Below are 12403 nucleotides of genomic sequence, written 5' to 3'. Positions count from 1 at the left end.
AGGAAGTGAGGAGTGGATGGGGTTAGAGAGGTATATTAATTAAGCTTGTCACTGCCAGAGGGATAATGTGCGTTGTGCGCAAGGAAATTCCAGGTAGAGCTCGGCATGACTTTTCTGTGTGGAATTACTAATTTCAAAAAATGTGCTTTTGAGAGAACCACAATTATTCACTTATTCAAGTTCAATCTGGCAGATTATTTCATAAAAAAAAAAAAAATAGATAATATCAGAAAAGTTAAAAATGATTGTTTCAATCTTTCTAGAATGAATCACTTCAATATTGGAATTTCAAAGTTAATTTAATTTAAAAATAAATAAATACTTTTCATTTGACACAAAACGTTTAATGTGGGGCTCAAAAGTATTTCAGTTCTATCTGAATTGAAATTTTCCAAATGTTCTTATTTAGTGTCACATCCAGCACCATGTATCTGGTTAATTCAGTTCCACCATGTCAAGAAATTGCACTACAGAAAACTCTACAGTATTTACTTAAAAGGAAAAAGAAGCAAGCTATGGAGGAATAGGATCTTTAACACGACGCAACTGGTTCATCCAAAAATAAAAGATAATAATTAAAATTGAGAGAAAAGAGTAATTTTGAATGCTAGGAGCGCTTTCTTCGAGTGAGACCTCTTGGTTGATCTTACTTGTCTGTCTGTCTAATCAGCTGGAAATGCCAACTGTTAGTCTATAAAACTGTCTTTCAGAGCAGAAGGGGGAAATGCTTTATGTTTTCCCAATACATAAAAAAAATGGACAAAGCACAGGAGACTGTATTGGGAAAAATTTGGCATCAGTATGAGAGGGCAGAAAATGCAAATCTTACGGAGTCATTGATTAGAAGATGGATTGTCTTGTCAATTTTGTTATGGGAGGCTGCAGGTTAGACAGGAGGTGATCTTCACCTGAGGTTTTAGCAGTCGACCTGATATATGAGAGAGTTGCTTGAGTCACTCTCCCTGGAGGTCTTTAAAAGACATATAGATGTGGTGCTTAGGGACATGGTTTAGTTGTGGACTTGGCAGTGCTGGGCTAACAGTTGAACTCAATGATCTTAAAGGCCTTTTTCAGCCTGAACGATTCTCTGGTTCCATATATTTTATGGAAATAAGTTGTGTGGAGAAGAGCAGGCAGACAGGACAGGAAAGCACTCTTCTCTAGCCAGTTTTAGGTTTATGATCTTAGCATAGCTCAGTTTTTGCAAAGCACTTAGAGCCCACTAACTGCATGCAAGCAGAGTGCTGCCATTTACTACAGTGATGCAGAGCCAGGCTGTGGCAGGGCAAGCAGAGCCAACTCTCCTGTGCTGCTCCTCACACCATTTATTTCTGCCCTGGGAGGTGGGTGCAGGTGACAAGCCAGGAGTTGGATGCTGAAGGTCCAAGACCCTGTGGAGGAAATGAAAAGTTCTAGTTACTATGGCTGTGCTTCTCCTCTGGTCAAAGAGGGCAGGAGCGGGGACTGGCAGGCAGCCAGCTCCATCTGCAATGGTGATTTAATTACTAACAACGACCTCCAGCCCTGGCAGTAGTTAAATGCCTTTTGAGGGCAGGCACCAAGCCTGGTCTGGTTTACATAAGATAAACTCAGTTTTGCTGGAGGGAAAGGGAGAGGAGGGGGTGTCTCTGGTCTGAAGTGAACTGATTTATAAGTGCAGCTTCCCAGCCCGCTTCCAGTCACATTCCATGGCAGTGCAGGCTCCAGCAGCCTCCTCTCTGCCAGTGCTGCTGCCATTGAGCAGGGCCAGAACATCAAGTCCCTGCTCCTTAGCTTTTGCAGAGAGAGAACTGGCACTGTCCCAGCTCTATCCCCTGAGGTGCTGGCTGGGTCTCACTGCACTGCAGACAAGGACAGGAGTGACCGATGCTGCCAGGCAGTGTTGGTGGCCCCTGGGTGACAGTGGTTCTCTTGAGGGATGTGCAAGTACAATTCATCTGTCCTGATGGCCGAGTCTTAGCATGGGGCAGAGGAGAGCTGTTACTCTCCTGTCTCTCCAGCTGCACCACTGGGGTGTTTGCTGAGTGCCACCACCACTGTGAATCAAGGCACTTAACCAGGGAAGGGAGGAGAGAAAGGTAAACAGCAGCAATTACTTCTGGGGGACACAAGGGGTTTTAGGGCTTACCCTCTTATTGCAGAAATGTCAGTGAGAATGCCAGGCATTTTGCAGCCTGGGAGTCAAGCCAATAGCTTATTAATGTTTGGTCTGTGTTTCTGCCATGCTGGATGAAAATGTAAAGCATTATTCTAGTGTTCACCTGTGCAGTTAAAATATATGCTGTTACTGCTGTTTTGAAATGAGGAAACCACTATTTCCAGATCAGCTTACCTCCTGTTGCATGCATGCAGTTAACAATAAAACACTTCATAGCTGAAAGTTGCTGATTTTTCAGGTATTGATATTTTCCTTCAGACTGCCATCAGTCTAGTTATCCATCTGATTCAGTTCACTGTAACAAACTATAGGTTTGACCTCCACAGTGACTTAGGAAATGTTCCCTCTCTCCCCACTTTTCAGAAGACAAGGAGAGAGAAGGTCAGGTTTTGTTCTTTGTATTCTGAAAGAGTGATAAAGAATGACAAGTCCATTTCATGTCCACCTCCTTTCCATGTCTTGAATGATTGAATTGGTTGGCTGGAAGAGCTCTCCTTTTTGTAGCAGTCTGAAGCGTCTTTTCTAGCATGTCTCACCTGGGCATGAGATAACACAGCCTGGAGTTTTGTCTCCTTGCGTAGGACTCTTCCTACTGTTGCCATATAAGACCTTGAAACTGCTAAGTCATCTCAAGGAGCCATGTGCCTACAGACTTCCCTTAGGTTTCTCAAGATTTTCTGCTGCCCAAGAACCCCCTGCCGCCCATGAACTCTGCTGGAGCATAGATCTGTTTCCAAGGCAGACATCTGTTGCTGCTGGATTCAGGACTGCATTTTTATGTCTGCTATGCATGGCCAGTGCAAACTGCCAACAACATTAAAAGGGAAGTATCTGCTGAAAATAGAAGTATGAGACATGAATATTATGCCTAATGTGCTCTTCCTTTGTAGCTCTCCTAGGAGCAGTATACAAGAGGTGTGCCCCTGCATCCTTTTGGGAAAGCTATAGTACATGAGGGAATTCCAAGTGTCATCTCCTTTGAGCTTCATTACAGAATATCCGTTCTTATCTTTTTTTCTTCTCTTACAACACACTTGGATTTCACGGACACTGTGTATCACAGCTGATTTGAAGGGTCTAGAACAATTTGGAAAAGAGAGAGGTCCAAACCATCAGCTTTTATCTCCCCCTTAGATGTGTTCAGTAAACCCTTGATCATTGCAGGGAATCAAACTCTTGTCCTGATTTAATCCCAGCACTAAGGTCACACAATAGTTCATATAGACTCTTTTGTAGTCATAAAATGTTCTTTAAAAATGCAGAGAGAAATGTTTCCTCTTTACCTTTTTGGCTTTCCATTTTTTTGTGCTTCAACTGTCCTGTTTATTCTGACTTTCTTCCACCACCTCAGCCTGGGTCAGAAGTGGTGGTGACAGGTGGGGGAACAATTTATTTCATTGAGTTGCAGATGTAAAGAGAAGCTCAAGAGCGTTCAAGTAAATTGTCATTTGTGTTAGTCAGATCTCCTAAGAACCAGAAGTTTGTATACATGTTAAGTCACTGCTTCACTTTTAGTTCATATGCTATTTCAGACTGAGTGTACTGTTGGTGTACGCATGCTTTTTTCACTAGAAGTGGTTGAAAGAAAACCACCACCAACACAAATTGGGAAGTGGGGGGGGGGGGGGGTTGGGGTGGGGAAGCAGAGGAGGGAAATAGATACTTTATTTGACTTTGGGACAACATTGTCCCCATTATTCAAAAAGGGAGTAGATGGAGGATAAATCTGTGAGTACTAGTGGACCACTTGGATAAAAACTGTGGCATCATCAACTTCTAAGGGCACTTTTAAAATTCTCAAGTAATGATCCCAAAATAGCGACATTCCCATAAATACATTGGTAGAGCCTTATTGTGTGATGCTGTAGTATTGAATTTTAATTAGAAGGAAACTTAGATATGTATACAAATATATACGTATTTGCGTATCATATTAATTTTATTTACTGTAAATATTGCTCACCTATCAGGAGTAGATCTAGTGTCCTATAATAAGCGTTATTCGCCGTGGCTGAGAAGGAGGAGGAGGGAGACAATCTTATTTGTTTCGCAGAGGTATGTCAGCATTCTAACAATGTAAGGCAAAACATTATCCTTTGCAACTTAATCTCAATTCTATTTGGAGCGTGATTTATTGGCACATGAAAGAACACCAGTGCTTTAAAAGATAGGTCAGATTCTCAGCTGCTGTCAATCAACAGCAGCTCCTCCACTGTCAATTCTTCCACTGATTTGAAGCCAAGAGGTTGGCCTGGTGTCTTAAAAAGGCCCAGTCTAAGTGGTCTTGGATTTCAGTCTTCATTAAAAGATGTATGCTGCTTAATAGTTGAGCACACCCAACACATATAAGAAAACAGGTATTTCTGAACCAGCCTGGTTCAGCCTGGTTCTGGTGATGCTCTCTCACAGGCTCCAAAGGAAAGTGAAAATTCTCAGAAAAGATGATGATGGAGCAGTCAGCTACCTGGGCAAATTTCTAACTCCATGGATTTTGGACTTGATTCATCAGTTTTCAGTGTATTGCCTTTTGATTTTCTGTAAACAACCCTTTACTGCCATATCAGAAAACTGGACAGCAGTGCATGATTTCCATCTCTGTATCAGACCTCACTTCACTCAGCTGTAACCTCCCCTTTCTTACCCATTTCTAATCTGTTCTTTTTGATCTCTCTCTCCCCTTATGGGGAGATCTTTTCCAGCTTCTATCATTTTTAGCATCTGTCCCTGGAGCCAGTTCTCTTCAGCATCATTTGTTCTGAAACAGGCTGAAGGGATAGTTTGCATGACCAGGATTTGTGATAGGTTTGCTGAGTGATGCTTAAACCTTCGAAGCTTTATTTCTCTCCCAATGGTATGTCCTGAGAGCATCTGCTTTTTAGCCACCCTGTGAAAGGGCCCATGGACACCTCTGGGATGTTCTTCCTTTGTGGTTACAGCTCATCTCAAAGGAACCTGTTTTACAGCCACTGAAAAGCCATGCAGCCTTGCTGCCGGCACATGCTCACCCTCCTTTCCCCTGTGCCAGCTGGGGATGTGGTCAGGCTGCTGGCGCATGAGATCACATCCAGCACTGCTACTCCCTGGAAGCCAAAGTGTTGCTTAGTAACCTACTCATGGAAGTACCAGAAGCATTTTTCAATCTGTCATGTTGGCAAAAACACTGGCTTCTTGATTTAGAGGCATTCTGCTGTGCATAGCAGGGCTGTGCTCCATTACCTTGCATCCAGCACTCTCTGCAAGTGAAGAAACGAACCTCCCATTTAATGGAGGGGCTATAGGGGAAAGGAGGATGTGGCACAGAAAATATTTGCCCAGGATTGCATGTGAAGCCTTTAGCTGGTTCTTCTGGCATCTAGTCCATATCTTAATTCCCTTCCTGTGGGAGATATTTCCTCCTTATGAAAGTGCACTCCAGGGTCCTATAGCAATTGGCCAAACAGGACCCTGCAGCACCTTCATCTATTATGAGACATTACTGCAATAAAACATGGTGTGGCATTCAGAAACCGGATGAGGTATTGCAATATTTATGTTGTAAGCCTCAGTGTCATGGACAATTGCTACAGAATAATGTATGTCTTTTTTTAATGCAATGGAGTCACAGCAGCTTCACAAATGCACACAGAACAGAGACCATCTGGGATTACATGGTTTCCTCAGTTATTTTCACATTATTACTTTGTTACAGAGAGTTAAATGAAAAACATCCTCTCATGTAAAAATGGACTGTAAAGGCTTTAGCTTACTCCCTTCCCCTTTTAAGAATAATTCAATTTAGGAGCAAAAATTCCAAGAACTCTGTTCTGACTTTGGAGCCTCGCACCTTTATCTGGAACTGGTTTATCCTTAAAAATGGCTTTAAAAAGTAACTTGAGGTCTTTTATTTGAGGCACCTTCTTGATTTTACTATCAAGTCTCCTCAGTTTGGAAGTGAAAAGGCATTTTAAGAAATGTCTAGGTTTGAGCTCTGGATCCAGCTGGGCTCTTCCCATCCTACTTCTTGTCATCAGAGAGAGCAGAGCTGTAATCTGTGTCCAGCCACAGTATCACCCATTTCTTGTTGTCAGACTGTGTCATGGAAGCCCTCTGCAAAAAAATTCAGGGATTTTATAAGAGTCACGGAAGGTCCAGACAGGTCTGAAGACAAGGTTGTTAGACAAGTATTCCAGAGAGGCTCTTCTGGTCTCCAGAGAGTCTTTCACCTGGGACAATGCTCAATGCCACGGTGATGAAATCAGCAAAGTTTGTTTCTTGTGCAGTCTTTTCAGTGCAAGGTCAGTGACATACGAAACAGTTGTGAGATAAAGCTTGACTCAGCATAAAGATGTAAAAACATCCCCAAACTTGAGAAGCTCCCCACTTGATTTCTGAGGACTTTCTGAGGAAGTGAGTACATTCTGTGGTCCCAGTCTAATAGATAAATTTGAGTATGGGACAAAGAGTCTTTAAATTTTATTGCATGTAGTTGATTTTTATTGCAAATGGTTCAAGAGGTACAGAAAGTCATCAAAAAACGTTCCTGATGACTGGTGTGTGGCCAGCACAAGAGCAAGTGATGACCCGCTGTGGGTCCAAGTGCAGAAGTGTCTACATTGCACTCAATCAGGGAGCACAATCAGAGAGCATATTTGGCAGGGGAGACAAAGGCTGTGGAGGCCTAATCTACATTTTAATTCTTAGAACTAGCTGTGCCAGCTTAGCTGATGGAAATCTTGCCCTTGTGACGCTTTGCTCTGTGGAAAGAAGACTCAGAGAAGCACTAAGTTTACAATGGATCATTTGTTTTAGAAGTAGCAGGGTATCTATTTCCAGTCTTCTAATACATTAACCTTGAAGTTTGTTTGTAATTAAATAGTCTTGTCTTACCAGTTAGCCACTGAAGCAAAAGAACTGTTGTTGCAAAGGGAGTGGGCTAGGGAAGAGCAGTTGGGCTGGGTAACTTCTGGGCAACGCTGAGCATCCACTCCCTGCATTCACAGGGGAGAAGCGCCTCCTTCCTTGCACGTTCTGTGTGATAAAAGTATTTGAGCTGAGAGAGATTTTAGAGGAACTTAGTGACAAAGCAGGGCTATCCTGATAATGATTCTTGTCTAGTTTTTGAGGTTTCTATCTGGTCATACACTCACAGCTTTCTTTTTGACATTGGGAATGCTTTAGGTTATCTCTGTCTCACCTGACCGGGATCTGCCTGCCCTTATGGAAATAGCAAAATGTGGGTTGGATGCTGCCCCACTTCCTGGCTGTGCACACCCCTTCCTATACATGGTATATGTGTATGTTGAGTGACTGCATCATAGGGACTTTTGTAATGCAATAACTGTGGTGTCAAGACAATGTGGTTGGAAAAAAAAAAGAAGGAATACTTAAAAATTAACATGAGTAGGAAATCAGTCAATGAATAGACAATGCAGCAGAAATTTTCATACTCTGAACCACCACCATGTTTTCTACAATATGCCAACTTCTGTATCCTCTGAATAGCCTTTTATCTTTTTTGCAGCAGAAGAGAACTTGACTTTTTGTGTCTTTGCTTTGAGCTAGAGCCATTGGTGCTCAGTCTTTTCATAATGTGCTGATGAATTAAGAAGCTAACCCTGTCATGGGTTTGCCAACTTCCATAGCTTCCCATCCAAATAATCTAACACCAGTCAGTGAGTAGCCTGGCAGAGTTTGGATGCCATTGAAATGTTGCTCTTCAGGGCAATAGTGATAAGGAGGTTTTATATCGATGCTTGTGAGGAAAACACAGCAGTCTCAGATGAAACCAATTGTCCTGTTAGGCACTTGGTAAGTACAGAGGCAAGCCGGAACAACTGAGTGAGGAAAAAAATTCAGGACACCTGCCTGAAGAATACCCCGGATATCACTCTCATTTTGGAGGAGAAACCCTTCTGTGACCAAAATTAGTGTGACAAGTAGGTGGGCTCACAAGGCTGGAGAGACATATCCCTATAGCGTGTTTGTCACCATGTCTTCAATTATGTAAACATACCAGAATATGAGAAAAATGCCTGTAATTTCTTTCAAATTCCTTTTCAGCTATGTACACTACCTCCAGGTTGCAAGTTGCTACCCCCTGTGAGGTCTCACTGGAGTTTACACTATGCTGCTTGGTATTCATTTACTTTTGGTAGCCACAGACTAAGGTTAGAGGTTGGGAACCAGTACATAATTATAAGGACAGCTTCTTGTGTTATTTTATTTCCCTTTCCCTCCTCTGTAACATGTGAACCTTTCTTTTGAACTCTGAAGTGACTGTATTGTTACAATGTGTGTTTGTAGAGATTTGTTTTGACATGGCTTGTGTGGAGGACCTTTGCTTCTCTTACTCATACTCAGTTTTATTAAGTGCTTGATAGCTTTGCCAGCCTTTTGTGGGGGAGGAGAGGTGATGGGGTGGGGTCTTACACTTCAAAACTTGGTGTTTTTTGAGGGAAATTTGCCCAGCTTTCCATAGAGAGGTATGAGAATCCAGGGTGCTCCCGACTGTTCTTCTGTCGTCCTGATCTGACTTCTTCCAGGATAAAGATAATCGGTCTTGAAACCCTCAGAAAAATATGTTGCATAATGCTAGAAGCCAGCACTGACCAAGGATGCCCATCAGTTTGCTGTGCATGGAAACTTCCATGTTTCACCCCTGTCTGAAGGTGTCTATCTGAGCACAGAGTGAATTGCACCCTTTCCTCATGACAAGAGATATTGCTCCATGGATGCTAGTGGAGCTACCACAGCTTGCACTAGCCAAGGATCAGCTCTTCTGTGCTTTTGTGGTTAGGAAACCTGTGAGTGAAATCCTACTGGGATTTGAGAGAAGAGGGCAATATGTGTTGAAAGCCTCTCAACTTTGTAGGATTTCTTTGGTATTCATACACATTTGCAAGAATGTATTCCAAGCATCTTGTACCGTTATTAGTAACTTGTACTGTAGTTTGTTAGCAGTGTTGACTACCTACGTAGCTAATATTCTGTTGCAACTTAGAAAAAGTGTAAATGATTGCAGAAAACAGGAGTTTTGAACTTGTATGTACTTTTTTTTTTTTTTTATATATATTAAAGCACTTCAATTAAAGCTACAAGGAAAAATGCTCTTGTAGCCTTTGTTGTACAACCAAACAAATGTGTGGAAAGAGGAGGGAGAGCTCTCTTCCTGATATCTTCCCTGCTAGCTTTCGTAATACCAAAGAGGTGGTCAAACTCTGGGGAAGGACTCTGAGTTTTAAAGTTTATTTGGCAAGCAGAAGGCATCAGCAACCTATTCCAACATATATTATGAACTAATGGAGTCCCTGCACCAAAGGCGAAGCATCTGAGGGATCACCGAGCCATTACTAAGTGGTGAGTCACACAGACGTGAGTTGGTACAAAAGGAGTGGTAACTGGGAAGGAGTTAATGAATGAGTCTACTGTGTAATATGTTAGATTTCCTTTATTTTTATCACAAAGTACGTCAGAGGTCACTGGGAGTCTGTTAATGTAAAAGTGGAGGTAAAGCATCCATAGTTATGGGTTATTTAAGGAGTACTATAAAGTTATAGGTTTGGGTACCAAAGGAGGGGTATTGGAAAACAGCAGCACATGGAGGCAGCAAATGATCCTTACCACACATCCAAAAAATGGCTTTTCTCCCCCCTTCCCCGCCCCTGGACTGTGCATATCCAAATACTTTTCTGGATCACATCACTGTGGGACCAGTGTGCGTAAACAGGCATCTCCAAAGCGGCTTGTGATTTGGTGATCTCAGCCCAGCTCTTAGTAGCCAGATGCCCGTGATATGAAAACAACCATCAGAACTGTCTCTCTTGCTGGCACTGTTTAATCAAAGGGACAATGGGAGAGAATGGCAGTCTTATTTCTACAAAGAGCCCTTCAATGTCAAATTTGCCATACAGTAGAGTAGCATTCACCTCTGTGGCACAGACCACAGCCACTCTGGAGAGGAACAAAAGCTCTCAGACAGCACGCAATTAATCCAGCATCTATTAAACCAAGCACGGGTAATTTTGAGGGAACGTAACAGATTTCTGCTTTAAATTATTCTAAGAACTTTTTTTTTTTGTTTAACTCTACATGGTACACACGGCTCAAAGTACAAAACAGAAGGCTGTGTTTCTGGCAGCTGTTATCTTCCTGGTAGCTGTTTTACATCCCCAGCATCTCATAATCCTGAGACAAAAATCAAGTAAAGCACAGCACAGGAACTACATTAAAATGCCACTGGCTTTCCTGCTGCCCACAGCCATGATCAGGTGCCCGAAGCAGGAGCAAACAATTAGTTCCATGACCAAGAGAACTAATGAAATCTGGTTTCCTATGGATTTATGACAATACGTTGCCTTGGTGCCAGAGATTTGAGGAGTTAGTCTTTCTGCTAATATCTTGAATCCAGATGAGGGGTTTTATCAGCTATAGTCTCTGGAATGGCTTAATGAACTTTGAAGTGGTGATACGTTTTGAAAAAAAGGATATATTACATGCTGCATACAGTGTGAGATGAAATTTAGTGGGGGGAATTTACAAGATAACTTAAAATCACAGATCAAAACAAATATAGCTTGTCTGCTAAGTCCTAAAACTGGGACTGCTGCTGGTTTTATTTCTGTAATGTCTGTCTGCACTTTTTCCAGTGCAACTCCATAGAATAATGGTGTGATTGCCAAGGGGGTGGTTCCAATAAAAGACACAGAGTAGTTGCGGCAGTAGAGTATAAAGGTGTAAATAAACAATATGTTTTCTCAGAGGAGGAAAATTACCCAGAGATCTAAGCTGGATGTCTATTTTTTAATCTATTCACAAGTGATTTGGAAAAGAAGATGAAAAGTGAGGTGAGAAGTTTACTGAGAATGAAAAACTGTTCTGGGCAGTCAAAACAAGAGTTGACTGTGAAGAGTTGCAGAAGTTTTTCATGATAATGAGGGACTGGGCTGTAAAATGACAGATGAAATCTACTGTCGATAAATGCACAGTAATGCTTCTGGGGGAAAAAAACCCACCCTAATTATACATGCCTAATGAGGGGCTCTAAATCAGCCATCACCGCACAGGAAAATGATCTCGGCGGCGTCGCTAATTCTGAGAAAATGACAGGTCAAGGCTGAGCAGGTGTCAAAAAAGCGAGTAAAATGTTAGGAATTACCAGGAGGGGAGAAAACAGAAAACATCATTACGTCTCTGCATAAATCTGTGGTGTGGTTCTGTGCTGGGTAGCGTTTGCAGCTTCTCTATGCCTCCACCCTCACATCCCCACAGCCCAGCACACATCTGAGAAGCCTGCAAGGAGAGCCAGCAGAGGCACAGGGGACAGCCAGAAAGCATTGGTGCTACAGGGCAGCTTCCATGCGAGGAGAGAACAAATGCGCTGGGACTCGCTGGCTGTCAAGAGAGATGGCAAAAGAGAGACAGGTTTGCAGATTTGCCAGGAACCAGCCGCCACAGCAAATGAGCTCCACGTCAAGCCCCAGATATCCCAAAGCATCTGGCTTCCTGCAGCAAGGTGGACACAGCCCAGCTGTGGGGTCCACGCTCTATATTCACCTTGCTTCTCATATTTTTGGCCCCCAAGCTTCCTTTAGAGGTCATTGTTAGGGAAAGATTATTTCCCCAGCCAGACCGGTACTTTGGTTGTCACGTTTTATATCAGTGGAATTAATTTCTGTTCCTAGATATGTTATCCTTCCACTTCAGTATGAGCCCATACTGGGGGAGGAAAGTCTATTTGACACTTTAACTGCAGTCCTTCTCAAGCAAGTTACATTGTGTGTGCTTATTTCATTCAGTGCAGTTGATAAAAGGTTATCAAAAAGCTTGTAGTTGAAGCTTTCAGCATTTTTCTGGCACAAAACCTGTATGAAACAGTAAGTTAAAACTCAGTAAGCCAAGCTAAACTCGAGCAGCACAACTCTAGCACCGCATAAGCAGAGGGTGAACCTACCATCCTCTTCTGTGGGCCCAGGATTTCGTCTCTAAGTGTAGGAGCTTCCAACAAAGTTACAACAGTGATCACAAAGACTGAAGGTGGCCTTTTGCAACAGTAGAAATCAATTTAATGGCTTTTTATTATGTGCTCCCAAAAGGCCCTACTGCAGCTACCCGTTTTGATCCCACAGTAGCTCACTGCCATGCAGCCTCTGTTTAGTGCTTTCTTTAACATGCCTACCTTATTCCTGGGGAATAAGAATCCATAGGAATTGAAAGAGCCTCCTCCCAAGGCTGCCTGACTGTGCTGAACAGAAGAAAGACCCATCAGTC

This window comes from Lathamus discolor, chromosome 6 (assembly GCF_037157495.1).
Source record: "Lathamus discolor isolate bLatDis1 chromosome 6, bLatDis1.hap1, whole genome shotgun sequence".
NCBI classification, from domain to species: Eukaryota; Metazoa; Chordata; class Aves; order Psittaciformes; family Psittacidae; genus Lathamus; species Lathamus discolor.
The sequence above is the reverse complement of the archived record's forward strand: the minus strand, read 5'-3'. Positions refer to the sequence as shown.